The following is a 16,297-nucleotide window of genomic DNA, read 5'->3' on the forward strand; positions in this document are numbered from 1 at the left end:
CCTATCCTTTATTGAGTGTTATAAATATTACCTTATCCTTTTAATATTGTCTTACCCGAAAAAAGCAACATAAATATAACACTAATTTTTAATATCATCTTGTTCTTTAATGGAGTGCTATAAATAGAACCTTATATGTTTAACATATTTTATCCTATTAAAATATTTTAGAAAAATAGCTTTACCCTGATCATAAGTGTTCGTGTATCTTGCAATATAAGTGTTTTCATGACATCTAACTTTCTTCGTTGGGCACGTAATGGTTTATTATCTTGAAAAGTGAACATTTCTCTCAATATTTAAAGCAAATTTAACGATTAAATCTTTATGTTTCATTTATTACTTCCTTCAGTTACAAATTTAACTATTAAATCTTTATTTTTCATTTATTACTCCCTTAAGTTACAAAAGCTTCATTTCTTGTAATAATACTTCCCTCTAAATTTTTATTTTGTCCAATTAGATTTTCTGTCTTGACTTAATTGGTAACAAACTTAAAAAGTAACATTCATAATCTGTAAACTGGAATTTCATCTTCTTCCCATATGATCGTAAAACGCATTACTTTTTTCCGCATTGAATGACAGTTATCTTCGATTAGAGATTAATGTTGATCTGTTTGATTTTTCATACATCTATGTGAAATAGTAATATAACTACATACGAGCTTCCAACCTGATGCTATTTCATCCCATCATGACTCTCCACTTGAACCTATTTCAACCCAATATGACTCTGAACTTGAAGTTATTTTAACCCAAGTTGACTCTATCTGCACTTGAAGTTAATTATTTGTGTCAATAATACAAGCGAAGCTGCAAAAAAGCTGTCATTGTTATCTGTCCTAATTCTGAACTGATAGGCTGAAAGGAAAGCAAATAGTCAATAACACTGTTAGGCTAATCTAATCGAAAGTATTATTTCATCGTCATGGACATGGAGCATACTTTTGTGACAGGACCTATGGACCGTCGGATTCATAGTCCGGCAGTCTTAACTCTAGGCCACTACGTTTCCCCACTTGGTACTATCTCAGGCCAACAAAACGAATATCATATTGAAGTTATTGTGACACAATGTTATTAGATCTTCGTAAACCAGTATTATCTATACTTTCAGAAGTCTAAACTTTTTGTGTGTGTATTCTTTTGTCCTAAAGTCTGGAACACGAGTTCCCAACCTGGGATCCCCATTGACCGAAAGTGTCAGTGGGAAGAGGAGGTGTAGCAACAAAAATAATCAATACCGTTAATATATTCAATATTTATATATTGAATAAGTTGTGTGACACAATCAGGATATGATATTTTCTGGGAGTCCTTGTGATGTGAAATTTTGGGAACCCATCATCTACTGTATACTGGGCCAGGATGTGACGTAACAAGTATCATACTCCTAAATTGTGTCAAATCTTCAGTTCGCCGGGAGCACTGTCTAATAGACCTGGAAGTGGTGTGTAACAAGTTAGGAATATCATGAAACGAATATCATATTCCTAAATTGTGTCAGATATTCAGTTCGTATGGAGCACTGTCTAATAGACCTGGAAGTTGTGTGTAACAATTTAGGAATTTCATGAAACGAATATCATATTCCTCAATTGTGTCAGATCTTCAGTTCGCCGGGAGCACTGTCTAATAGACCTGGAAGTGGTGTGTAACAAGTTAGGAATTTCATGAAACGAATATCATATTCCTCAATTGTGTCATATCTTTAGTTCCTCTCGAGCACTGTCTAGTAGGCCTGAAAGTTGAGAATTTGATGTGACGAATCTTTATTCTTAAATATCGTATCTATGCAACAGTTAACCGAAACGATTAGGAAAATAGGTTAATTTCTTTTCTCATACCCTAGTTTGCTCGCAAAGGCTCGAAATTAGAGGCGTGTAATAACAGTGGCGGTAATAAAGATAAGGGTAAGTAAGACAACGAAAAAGAAGAAGAAAAGACAATGTGGAAAAAAGTAACTGAAAAAACAAGAAAAACAATGGGGAAAGTTAATTGAAAAAAAGACAAAGGAAATCTGACAAACAAGTAAAAGTGTGAAAAATATATATAGTTGTATAAAGTAAAGAGATTATAAAAAATGATAAACAGAACAATATGGTTTAATAGCAAGTGTTGAACCGTAATTGGCAAACCTATAAGGGACGCCAATAATGGAAAGGCATTTATTAGAAAACTGTTTAATAACAACTTAATTATTAACTCGGTTGGTTACATAGTTTCAATAATTGTCTTAGATTTTACTGATACTGTTTTCCAAAATAATATTTTACTTGTTTGTGTAATTTTCTTTGTTGTTGTTTTTTTTACTCTGGTCTTTATTACCTTCTTTATTCGTATAGTAAATACATTCCAGTTTTGTATATTTAATTCCACAATTCAATTCTTCGTTCAATGCTAAAATTCATCGGTTGACATCGACTGACAGACAAAAATATATATGAAGCACTGTTCGTATATTCAGTATAATAGCTTAAAAGCTGGTCCGGCATGGCCAGGTTGTTTGGGTGCTTGACTCGCAATCTGACCGTCGTGGGTTTAAATCCCCGTATCACTAAACATGTTCGCCCTTTCAGCCGTGGGAGCATTATAGTGTGACAGTTAATAAGTAGTAACCCAAGAGTTGTCGACGGGTGATAATTACTAGTTACCTTTCTTCTAGTCGTACACTGCTAAATTAGGGACGGCTAGCGCGAACGTCGAGAAACAAACAAACTTTAAAATCTATCTTCATCCGGTAGAATATCATAAAATTTTAGGCCTAAAATTATTAGCTAGCAAGTTCGGTACGAGTGTCCCCCCACTCTCCATGCATTTCTCTTAATTGCAAGTTTTAAACCATAACACTTCAAGTATTGTATATATAAAATTCGATAGAATCCATTATCGTTTATCGTCCAGAACAAACGACGAGTACTGACATTCAGTAAAAGACTTAGTTGTTAGTGACTTGAGAAATAAATGAGATCTGAATTGCTATTTATTACACGTTTCTGAGGTCGAGCTGTTATGAATAAATAACATGTTTTATAATCATTCGTTGCTTATTGTTTCTCCAACATTTCTTCAGCAGCAGATGTTAAAACCTTAACTGAAATTGTTACTTATAATTTAAAGCACGTCTCATTAAATACAAGCAACGTAAATTATTTTTGAAGATCTTACATCCTAATCATTCAACTATGTAAGTTTGTTTAAAAAATATTTTTCCCTCCTTTTTCTCCCATCATGTCGTTGATTATTTATGTAATTGTAAATTTTATATGTCTCTTAAATTTTCCTTGAGGTAAAGCCATTACTGGGTTTGATAAGTATCGCTATTTTAAGTATAGCGTGCGTGTGTGTGTTTGTATAGCAAAGCCACATTGAGCTATCTGCTTTGTCCAGCGAGGGGAATCGAACCCCTGATTTGAGCATGTAAATCCGTAGACTTAATCTCTGACCCAGCAGGGGACTTGTGAAGACATATTAACACTTTTTAGAAATGCTGAAAACATCTAAAAGTGTAAAAAATTAATTACGTTTTTTTTCTTTTGAATGAATGTAAACAGCTAAGAGTGATTCCAAATGTCCCTTAATTTTAAAATTTCGATGTAGAACTTTCGATTTTCTAAGCAATGCCATAAAATTTAAAATGAGTTTCTTCATTTTTAAATTAAGCAACCAATTCAGCTTGATACACTTTTGACAAGACGAAATATAGAAATATTTATATTATAGAAAAATAAATCTGGATTTCATTAATTTAAGGCACCCTGTTTTTAATTATTGTAGCTCAACTCAAAATAATAAAATTTTAATACAGATTAAATATAAGCAATAAGCTAAATTAGATAATATGAGGCGGTGATTAGGTTCCACTTCTTTTAGAGAAAAATGTGATGATGCTATAATTAATTTTTGTAAATATGATTTGAATGATATTGAGAAAAAAGGAAGGGTGTTAGCTCGGGAGTTAAAATTTAGTATTCCCAGCAAACTAATGTTGAGGATTATTTTGTTCAATTTGAACAGTTTGTAGAATCTTTATCACACCAAACAATTTGAGATAATTCTGATAAAAAATGCAGTAACATTAGAACTCGTATTAGTAGTTTAGTTCTTACTTTTTTAATAATGTTTTTTTTTCTAACTTTAAATGTTTATTTTGTTCGTTTGTTTTTTTTAATTTCGCGCAAACCTACACGAGGGCTATATGTTTAAATGATGAAGAAGTTAAAGCTTTAATAAGATCGTGTAAAAACAAAAAATATTGTCATTTCTTAACTGGGTAAGGGTGTAAGTAATAGGATAAGGGTAAAAGGGTAATTCTACAGTGATGTTCGTTGTGCGAGTTTTGATGTGAATCTTTGTATACCAACATACCACTGGAAGAGACAACTGAGTGCTTAATTACTGTTTGAAAACAGTTCCGTCATTGAGTCTATGCTTAAACTGCTCTTCTTGAAACTGATGAATTTTGCCACCAAAGATACATATTTTTTTGGCCAGCTTTATGATAAGATAAAGTTAGTTCATATGGGTTCAGTAATTGGATCATCCTTATCCAATAGGTTTCTGTCATCATAAAATACAATGGTTTGAAAGTTGTTCTCAATAGTTTAAACCTCTCCACATTGTAGACATTACCATTACTAGTTCTAGGACTTCTGATCAAGCTGTTCCATTTTTACAGTATTAAGGTTTACAATAAAACATGAACTTCCTTTTCCAGAGGCACTAACGCTAATTTATAACTATAATAGAGAGTTCTGATATGAAATATATATGAAGCATTTACAGGATTATATTTTAATTTTCATAGTTTTATTCTAAATGTTTCCGAAGATAATTTAGTTAAAATACTGTTCCATTGTATGTTTAAAATATCTAGTACTCAGGAAAGTGTATATAAGGAAATTTTTAACATCGATTATTTTTTTTTGTCTTTAAATAGGTCTCCTATTAAAATAATTGATTAAAAATTTAAATGGAGGAAAATTGTCTAATATTATTCCAGTTATAATATCTAAAGGATGCTATTCATTTACCATTTATTGTTAAATATTCCTCAGTTATTAAAAATCGGTTGACACAGCTTATTCGTAATGTGTATGTACAAGTACTTATTAATGTGTGCTTCTAAGCCTAACAGTCTTCCGTTTTTTAAGGATAATGTCGCTATTCTTCAATCGTCCATAGCCCGTCAGCTTACTTCTACATTTTGTCAACAAGCTTACATTGGATTTACAAAAAGGAAAGTTAACACTTATAAAATAACATTTTAATTTCAAATAACCTACAAAATCTAGTACAGTTGAATATGCCCTACGAGATTGGTGAGGGAGTCGTCACAACTAATCTGTTTAACAGCACATAATTTAATGTTAAGATTGTAAAAAGAAAAAATTATAATATCTTCAGCATTATTAAAAGACTTACACAATTAATCTCTTACGTAACTGACAAACAAGCACATCCAATCTATACATTATTGACACGTTTTTTTCACCTATTTTCATTATTATTTACAGGTTTGTACATTCTGTTCACTACGATATTTTTAGATTTATACAAATTTTAAATTTAATCGCTCAAATATGCAATTTATTCCCAACTCAACTAGTATGTTCTAATCTTGAATAATAAATAAAGAAATTATTGTAACAATTTCAGAATTTCAACCGTGACAGTAAAGTTACTAAGGTTGATGGAAAACTGATTTTACAAGCTATGATTGAAGATGTCACTAACATGCTGAACGAGAAGCAGAGAGCAGTGTCGGTAAGTATATCTTAATGACACCATGATGACGGTAAATATATCTTAATGACGTCTTAGTAACGGTAAGTATATTTTAATGACAACATAATAAGGGTAAGTATATCTTAATAACACAATGGCAACGGTAAATATATCTTATTGACGCCTTAGTAATGGTAAGTATATTTTAATGACACCTTGGTAACGGAGAGTAGTATCTGTAAGTATATCCTAATAACGCCTTAGTAATGGTAAGTATATTTTAATGACGTCATAGTAACATAAAATAGTACATAATGTATATTTCAATTATACCATAGTAACAGGGATTAGCAGAAAATGTGTACTGTTGTTTATAGTCAACTGATGTATTTACCTTAACGAGTAAAGTTTCGCATTAGCTATTCTTGAATGTTAATTCTGTACAGATTTTCTTTTCTTCTGTTTCAGAGGATCGTAGAAGGAGCAGAAGAAGCTGTTATCCGACACGAATATAAGAAAACTTTGAAGGTAAGGCCACCCATACCATTATTTAAAATTTAGTTTTAACGTCGTACTGTTTTGTTTGTTTGTTTGTTTAAAAGGTGTTTATTTTCTGTTTCGTAATTGTTCAGGTAGTACACTGCAGGCTTATAATTTTAAAAGTCTGTATTTGATACCCAGTTTTGACTGAGCATTAATATCTCATTATGTAGCTTTGCACTTAAAAACAAACAAGTTCGTTTCTAAAAACTGCTAACTAACGCTTGGTTCCGTTAGTTTGGGTGATTGTGAATTTTATTTGCCAAAGTAAAAAACACATTGTTACCGTTTTTTAACTACTGTTTATTTTGTAATCGTGTGGTACAACGTTAAAAAAATGTTATTCGCGTGTTCTCTTGACTTGTTTTTACTGTTGGTTTTTTTTTTGCTGATTCGAACAAAGCTAATCAATGGGCTATGTGTGTGAATGTCGCTTGTTCAGTTGAATATGCCTCCCAGTGGCACAGCGATATGTCTGCGGGCTTAAACACTAGAATCCGGATTTCGATACCTGTGGTGGGCAGAGCACAGGTAGCCCATTGTGTAGCTTTGTGCTTAATTTCAAACAAACAGTTGAATATTTCTTTAAACTTTTCTTTTGAATAAAACTAAAAGCTACATAAATGCTAAGCCTAACAATATCACCTCATTTTTGGTATAGGACAGAAATTCTTCACCAAGTTACTATGGAATTCGCTAACTTAAACAAAACCTGAAGTATATGCTGTGTATACTTAGTGATCATTATGAAAGAATACTTTATTATTGTGATGCATGCTTTATACATACTAATTTCACTTTAATCAGTCAATATATTGAAATGGGTATTTAGCGGAAGTACTTCAATGCCAAGAAGCTGTATGACCCAAGAGAAGAAGATCTCCCACAGGAGGCTGAAGAACATAAGGACACTGACTGGGCAGCTATGGAGCTTGATATTCACCCCAACTTTGAGCGGTTTAAAGTTAACCGTAGCTACAGTGTGGTGCACGTTCCGACTAACGTTTATGATAAAGGTTGAATATTTTTTCTCGGTCTGTGTATTAATACTTTATTGTTAATGTATAAAACTATTGGTTATTTTCATCGAACTATCTACAGTATTTAATTAGATGTACTTCCGCAGAGTCCGCGAAACTGTTCTCTTTCAAGAGTTAATAAAACCCAAAGTAGGAGAAACGGATATTTCTACTTCATATTTGAAGTTCATATGCATGCTCTCTTGTAGGTTACAGTGATTCATGGCATGAACGACTTTTACTAACGTCACGACAACACAAATTGTAACGTTAATTGTCCCTTACGTGACGTCATTTTAGTGTCTACTGACTGACTGACGTGGAAATATTATGTTTATTTATCTCATCATTTATGTTTCTCAGTTATCTGTTTGTGGAGTACTTAAGTATTTGTTTGTACGATGTGTGTATCTCTTTATATATTTATTTGTCTGGCGAAGCAAGTAACAACTTTATTGTCTTGTTAATTTCCTGTTTATGTTTTATCTATATTTAGTTACACAAAACGTAATTGTTTCTTAACATACACTTTGACAATAACTACTTTTACCTGACTGATAAGGTAATATGCAAAACTGTTCTATAAATTGTACTGATAAAGCCTATATTTTGTTTTCTAGCGCCTGATATCATGAATGCTATTCATTGGTCCGAAAGTCTGACACATAAATTTAGTGATAATATGGCCAATGACCCCAACCTCTCGTGGCAATATTTTGGCAGTAGGAACGGCTTTATTCGCCTTTATCCCGGTGAGTTACAATCGACTAGAACATCCAGGTGCCACTAGTTTGTATGGGACGTATATATCCTAGTAGGTGTCAACATTTGGAAAGAAATTTTATTTTAGAAATCACACTACAGATGATCGTTCTAAAATATATCGTTAAACTCCGTAAAAGTACCGCGACTTTCTAAGTACACCATTGACGTGGTAAATCAAATAAACGAAACACTAACTTTTATAATAGTTACAACTTTCTATACAACACGATATCAGTTGATAAAATAAATAACATTAAGAAGCAATATTTGAATAAAGAAACTGGGCAACGTCTAGTTGATGCACATGTTGGATGTTGCAATTATTGATTGATCGAGTTTCAATAAATAATGGTGAGATTTTGTTACTTTTGTTTGAATAAAACTCCATACGTTGTAATGGGAAAGCGGATTTAAGTTTTAGCAGTTTTTTAGAATTAGTTGGGTGTTTAATCCAGCAAGCCGTTTTAAACATAACCACAATCTTATCGACGTGTTATTAGCAAGTGTATCTTCTATAATAACGAAAATAAACCACCCAATAATGGAGATTTTATTCTATTATCTTAGCTACAAAATGGCCCCAGACAGAAGGTCCGGACTTGTACGATTGTAGAATTAGGCACTGGTAAGTATCGAATCACCTTCGTAGTAAATTAATAAAGTTAACATTAGTACAATACTAGTGGAGTCACAAATACAATAAAATAGTGACGATAACCTTGATATAATGCTAGTAAATTAATAAAGTTAACATTAGTACAATACTAGTGGAGTCACAAATACAATAAAATAGTGACGATAACCTTGATATAATACTAGTAAATTAATAAAGTTAACATTAGTACAATACTAGTGGAGTCACAAATACAATAAAATAGTGACGATAACCTTGATATAATACTAGTAAATTAATAAAGTTAACATTAGTACAATACTAGTGGAGTCACAAATACAATAAAATAGTGACGATAACCTTGATATAATACTAGTAAATTAATAAAGTTAACATTAGTACAATACTAGTGGAGTCACAAATACAATAAAATAGTGACGATAACCTTGATATAATACTAGTAAATTAATAAAGTTAACATTAGTACAATACTAGTGGAGTCACAAATACAATAAAATAGTGACGATAACCTTGATATAATACTAGTAAATTAATAAAGTTAACATTAGTACAATACTAGTGGAGTCACAAATACAATAAAATAGTGACGATAACCTTGATATAATGCTAGTAAATTAATAAAGTTAACATTAGTACAATACTAGTGGAGTCACAAATACAATAAAATAGTGACGATAACCTTGATATAATGCTAGTAAATTAATAAAGTTAACATTAGTACAATACTAGTGGAGTCACAAATACAATAAAATAGTGACGATAACCTTGATATAATACTAGTAAATTAATAAAGTTAACATTAGTACAATACTAGTGGAGTCACAAATACAATAAAATAGTGACGATAACCTTGATATAATACTAGTAAATTAATAAAGTTAACATTAGTACAATACTAGTGGAGTCACAAATACAATAAAATAGTGACGATAACCTTGATATAATGCTAGTAAAGTATTTGATGTTAATCCAGCTATCACTATGATTAAGGTCTAGTTTATCTGTCTAGTTAAGTTGTGTTCAGGGTTACCGATGAGGAGTGGAATTCTTCTAAACTAAAGCACCGAATATCACACGTTGATCAAAGTGTAAATTGAACTGGAGCTACCTACAACTTAATACTTGAGATTAAAGAATTTTCGGAGTACTAAGTTTATGTATCAAACCTGCTATTGTGCGGCTTATAAAATGTAAAGAACTTAATAGTGGCCAATGACACTTTTTCCTCACTTCACCTACTCATGATATCAGTTTTTCTCATAGTGACAACAAAGCATGTTAACACCAACTCCATGTTTGATTGAACTACATATTTACCACTACTTTCTTGTAATCTATTTATATTCTTGTTGCATTTAGCTAATTTTCTTTAACCACCAACCTCCTCAATTCACTATTATTTTAGGTATAACATTAGCAGTCGCGTTACCAAACTTTACACATTTTTACTTCTTACCTCTCTGATTTATTAGGTATATTAAAGCAGCTGCTTCTCCTAAAGACTTGGTGATCTTATTGGACACGAGTGGTTCCATGACAGGGTTACGAAAGGATATCGCACGTAGTGTCGTCTACTCCATTCTGGACACACTAGAAGACAACGATTTTGTTAACGTGCTAAAGGTACTCGAAAAGTTATTTAACTGTGTTGAAAGCAAACAATGTTTTTAAATATTCTGACGTTAGACAAAGACTTTGTTAATGTGATAAAATTACATATAAATATAGCAAAGGAAGTCTTAGAGTAAGTTAATATAACAATGTGGACAAAAAACTCTTAAAGTAAAGAGTTATAATGTAGACAGTAAACTCTCACTTTAACCGAGAATAAGAACGCAGATAGAAAATTCTCGCAGTAAAGTGGTGATACTTTCAAGGATTTTTTTGTTTTGTTATTGTTCTTTTTTTTAATTCAGTAATTCTTTTATAACAATGGTCTACATTTCCTTTAAGTATAAAGTTACGATAATTCGCTGTTTTTAACATAGAACTCCGTTTCTAGTTAAATGATTATTTATTTAGTACCAGCCCCTAAAGTTGACTTTGTATCTGAACATCTGTCGCTTGTCATCTAACCTTGTTATGGTTGCTAATTCCAACAATCGATTCTAATTCAGTTTTTTAGTTTTCAGAAACTGTGGAGGCAGTTGTACCGTGTTTTAATGAAACTTTGGTTCAAGCTAACAAGCAAAATATTAGAGTAAGTTTGAAGATAAAGTTTGTTAATTCAACGCTGAATGAAACTATAAAAAACACTTTTACAATGAAGCTACTTAAGAAGGCCAAGTTTTTCATAATATCAAGAAAAGCTTTTAATTTGTTCTTCATTAAAAGTTAATTACAAAAATTTAGGTAATCATAGGTACAATTATTTTAAACTCATGTTATAAAATATCGTTATGTTCTCAACAAAAGTTTTAATAAATATAATTTAATTTTAAAGAAATTTGTATTGTCGTTCCAAGTTTGCAGCCGTAGAAACCGTTCGTGTTACATTCCTGTGTCAGGCCTAAGTGGATGAGTTAGGGATTACTGATATGACACGAGTATTTTAACACAATATATGAGATGAGTATCGAGTAAAGTATGTATTAGAGGTATAGTACACACTTTGCGCCTGACTCTTAAGTTTTTATAAACTACTTTAAATATATTTGATAATATTTTTCTAGGAGTTTCATGAACATTTAGAGAACCTCGACACTCGTGATATTGCCAATTTTAGCCAGGCTTTGATCTCAGGCTTTGAACTTTTAAAAAAGGTGAGGTACAAAGATTATTATATAGTTTTCTAAACCAAAATTTATTTTTTACGATATTATGTTTAAAATAAAATATAGTTTTACTGAATTATATTTTGAGCCATACAATTTAATTGTCTAATGAAGTAAGGTTTCCCAATGTTTCTTTCTATATAGTGTAACCTCACCAAAACTGGTAGCCAATGCAATCAAGCCTTGATGTTGGTAACAGATGGCGCTCCTTATACCTTTGACGAAATATTTAACCACTATAACTGGCCAAATATCTCGGTGAGTTTTTAAAACAAGAATCTTTTAAATCTAATGTGTATATTAAAAAAAGAATACTGTAATGAAAAGAAAAATAACATTGTTATTAGAAACAATGAAGTCGTTCGACAGAAATGTTTAGTTCTGAGTACATTTTCTTTAACCAGCTATTTTAATCGTTATTATGTGATTAGAAAGTTTTGTAATATTCAAATGTTCACTAACCAATCAGGCACCTACAAGAATCGGAAGTTATGAATTTACGTTGTAAATTTATTATTAAATTCAACTTGAATAGTGTCCACTAGGCCAGCAGGCAAGAATGCAATAACTAGAACGCCAGGCCAATAGACAAAAATGCAAAATGTGAATACTAGGCCATAAAGCAAGGGTGCAAGAATTGTAAGCTCAGGATTTACTTAACAAAGCTGTAATTTAGTAGAAGCGTAGTAAGCAAAATACAGTATTTACAAGGAAGATAAAATAGTGTAATAAGTAAAACTATAAAGAGTTTTTAATGTCTTAAGTTAACTTTCTGTAGTGGCAACAGACAAAATAACACAAATTTACATTCCATGAGAAAAGGCGAATTCTGAAAATACAGTAACTCAATGAAATTACATTTAATCGTAGGCTTTATCAGGACTTTCGAGAAATCCTCATCATTAAACAAACTCTATTAAAAAAATAATAAATCCGTCTTCTCTACCTTATACATGACCAGTATGCTAGAAATCCTACTGGGACTCGATCAACTGGCTTATCCAGCAAGTAGACCAGATGCTAGGATGTACAGGTTCTCATGCATTTAGTATTACACCTAAGAAGTCGATAAACAGACTCCAAGGGCAAGGTTGGTGTAGCTCAAGGATGGTCACATACATTTTTTGCCCAACTCGTAATGAAATTTAGAAATCAGAAATAAAAATTTTAAAAAATATGTTTACAGTTACCGTTATTAGTGTTCATTGCATAAAAACAACGAGAATTTGTAAAGGTGCCGAAATCAGGAATGAATAAAATGTTATTTTATTTTTTCGGGGATATTATATATGCGAATCTATTATTCAGCCGTAGATTTAGTGTTCATACTTGGTTCTATTGAAGTACCAAAATATATCATTCAGGAAGAATGTACAGAAGAAATAAAAGAATAATCGACATTTTTGCAACATATTTCAGATTGATTTCATATACATTAAATTAAATATCTTGTTTTCTGTGTTAAAGTGGGCGTACATTACGTCGATAAATACCTTGTTTTTATGCTTAAATGAAATTAGCAGAAATTTTGTGATAAATTTATTATACATAAAATTGTTATAAACCTTGTTGAGTGGGCTTAATGTTGTAAACTGTTGAAAAATTCTAAGGAAATATTGTTAGATCTAATCACGCCCTTTAAAATCAATCTTTATATCTGATAATTCAAGGTGCGAGTGTTCACCTACCTGATAGGTAGAGAGGTGACAGACATACGGGAAGTTAACTGGATGGCCTGTGCAAACAGAGGTATGTGGGGCACGCCTTCTTCATACCTTACCTGATAGGTAGAAAGGTGACAGACATATGGAAGTTAACTGGATGGCCTGTGCAAATAGAGGTAAGTTTGACACGTCTTCTTCATACCCTATCGGCCTATCTGATAGGTAGAGAGGTGACAGACATATGAACGTTAATTGGATGGCCTGTGCAAACAGAGGTAAGTGGGACACGCCTTCTTCATACGTGATCTTAGGAATTATTTCATCTTAGTCCCAAAATTGGTAACTATAAAGTTTTTTGTTTTTTTTTAAATTCGCACAAAGCTACTCGAGGGCTATCTGTGCTAGCCGTCCCTAATTTAGCAGTGTGAGACTAGAGGGAAGGCAGCTAGTCATCACCACTCACCGCCAATTCTTGGGGTACTCTTTTATCAACGAATAGTGGAATTGACCGTCACATTATAACGCTCCCACGGCTGAAAGGGCGAGCATGTTTGGAGCGACGGGAATGCAAACCCGCGGTCCTCAGATTACGAATCGCACGCCTTAACACGCTTGGCCATGCCGGGCCAACTATAAAGTTATCAATATAGAACCGCAAATATAAAGTAATATTTTCTAGACACAAAAGTATCTTTTATTAATTTTAAATGAATAAAAATAGGATTCTATTTTTGAGAGACAAATAGAAGATTTCATATGTTTAAAGCAGATGAACAAAAGATCTGTTCAGTTAGTGACTCATATACAGATTACTTACTCTTATAAGGATAGATGAAGATACGATTGTTTCATTTAATGACATATTAACTGATTATTTCACTTGATGGTAGATTAATAAAATATTTGTTCAGTTATTATAGATAAATGAAATATTGTTTCACTTAATGACGGAAACAAACAAATGATTTTTTTTATTGTTGGAGAGGTAAAAATAACGTTTAATTAGTGACGTTGAAATGTACAATGTTTTTTAGCAGTGTCATAGTTCAGCTTAATTTTGGTGTTGGCCCGGCATGGCCAAGCGTGTTAAGGCGTGCGACTCGTAATCTGAGGGTCGCGGGTTCGCATCCCCGTCGCGTCAAACATGCTCGCTCTTTCAGCCGTGGGGGCGTTATAATGTGACGGTCAATCCCACTATTTGTTGGTAAAAGAGTAGCCCAAGAGTTGGCAGTGGGTGGTGATAACTCACTGCCTTCCCTCTAGTCTTACACTGCTAAATTAGGGATGGCTAGCGCAGATAGCCCTCAAGTAGCTTTGTGTGAAATTCAAAACAAACAAACAAAAAACAATTTTGGTATTATACAAATCCTTAATTATGGTATTTTCTCTGTTGAAGGGTACTACACTCATGTGGCGACTTTAGCTGAAGTGAGGGAGCAAGTCGAGGTAAGTGAATTTATTTTTTTACCTCCCTCCTTTCAGTGAACAAACCACATTGTTATGATAACAAGTCTTAAATCTGAAATCTTCCTACTGACCTGAGTTAGTTATTGAAAACTCTAACTATTGCTTTATGACAAATTCAAAGATATGGTTTATAAAATTAACCTGTATGGAATTTGGATATATTAAACTATATATTGTAATGTTTTATAAATTGAGATTTACATTTTGTGGAAATCAAATTGGTATCTAAAGATGTATGGTAACCTTACATCAAAAAGCAATATGATGTGCATTTAACTATATGACGTCATGGAGCATACTTGATGTACATTATTAATCTAACATCAAAACGAAATGAGCAGATTCTATAAGGGAAACTTGCAAACATAAAAACTTAACTCTAACTACATGACCTGTTATTATATAGCAGCTATTGCTTATTTCTGTAACATTAAATTCTGACTTATTACAGAAATACATCCCTGTAATGAGTCGTCCCATTGGCCTGTCTAACCAGCATCCAGTCATCTGGACACCTGTCTCTGCTCCTCCCTCAGTAAGTTATTTATTTTAATCGTTACTAAAGTTCTCTATTCAGAGTATGTTAGATAATGTTGAAAATACTTTATACAGCAATAATCTTGCTATTTAACCCAAAATATTAGGTACTGTATGTTTGGATATGTTTTTAGCACTGTTAATTACATATTTGTTTTAGCTCTACATCTTGTTCTATGCAGAAGCTTGTGTGTAAATTTAATTTATTTCTGAGAATTATTCTAAAACTCTATTAGAAAGTTTCACTGATCATGGATGTTTTATGTTTTGTTTTTATAACAACAATAACAAAGACTGGGAATTGAGAAGTACAATTCATCTGTTAAGTGTTTTGTGATGTCCTAGAGCCCCCTGCTGTCCAACTGGCTGTGGGAAGAAAGGGAACAGGCAAAAATAAAGAAGTTAAGGCTACAACAACGAGAACAGAGACAGATGGAAGTTGGAGAGATGGACATGGTACAGGATGGAGAAATGATAGGTGAAAATGGCCACCAGATTCCTTCCACAATAGAAATAATTTTGAAACCCAAGAAAAGCAAGGTTGGTGTTAAAGAATCTCTTATTATGTTGGTATTGTAAATGGTTAGAACCTGTAAGTATTGTACCTTGTTGATGGTTAGAACCTGTAAGTATTGAACCTTCTATATGATTAAAACCTATTAGCATGATAATATTGTAAGTGCTGAAATTTAATGAAATGTTATTAGATTGATTAGTTAACGGAAATAAAACAAAGATAACAAATATAGTGCACTACTTCTGTAAAAACAAATCACTTTTTAAACCCAATTATTTTAGACCATTTCACCACTTGTCCACTAGATAATTTTGAAAAGTGTTATCATTTTATAACCTGTGTCAGCTAAACCTTCCATTAAAGAGTTTGTGAAAAGAATAAATATCTGAGGGAGATTCTATTGCATGAATAAAATAAGTAAGTTTGTTATTGCATGATTCATATAAGTATTCAAGAAAGTAAGCTGGTTTCTCTTCCTGGAATCAAAGCTATGTTAGCAGAAATCAATAAAAACATTTATACAACTGTATTACAACATGGTTCATTGGAGCAGTTGTTTCATATTTAGTCTAAAAAAAGACAAATAAAATTATCATCCTCTAGTCACTAATAGTAGTGACAAACTTTGTGATAGGTAAGTACTTTATGAAA

At 32.1% G+C, this 16,297-nt stretch overlaps 1 pseudogene across 1 annotated transcript in view; it reads left to right on the forward strand.

Annotated features, from left to right (window-relative positions):
• Positions 1 to 16,297, forward strand: part of LOC143235645 (uncharacterized) — an 88,883-nt pseudogene that overhangs the window by 27,198 nt on the left and 45,388 nt on the right. The window contains exons 5-17 of the transcript XR_013019345.1: positions 5,661 to 5,768; positions 6,198 to 6,257; positions 7,102 to 7,285; positions 7,909 to 8,040; positions 8,621 to 8,678; positions 10,160 to 10,310; positions 10,813 to 10,887; positions 11,360 to 11,449; positions 11,606 to 11,719; positions 13,132 to 13,210; positions 14,522 to 14,571; positions 15,044 to 15,127; positions 15,475 to 15,669. The product of XR_013019345.1 is annotated as an uncharacterized LOC143235645 (transcript). The remainder of the gene's footprint in view (positions 1 to 5,660; positions 5,769 to 6,197; positions 6,258 to 7,101; positions 7,286 to 7,908; positions 8,041 to 8,620; positions 8,679 to 10,159; positions 10,311 to 10,812; positions 10,888 to 11,359; positions 11,450 to 11,605; positions 11,720 to 13,131; positions 13,211 to 14,521; positions 14,572 to 15,043; positions 15,128 to 15,474; positions 15,670 to 16,297) is intronic.

This window comes from Tachypleus tridentatus, chromosome 12 (genome assembly GCF_004210375.1).
Source record: "Tachypleus tridentatus isolate NWPU-2018 chromosome 12, ASM421037v1, whole genome shotgun sequence".
In the NCBI taxonomy this organism is placed as follows: Eukaryota; Metazoa; Arthropoda; class Merostomata; order Xiphosura; family Limulidae; genus Tachypleus; species Tachypleus tridentatus.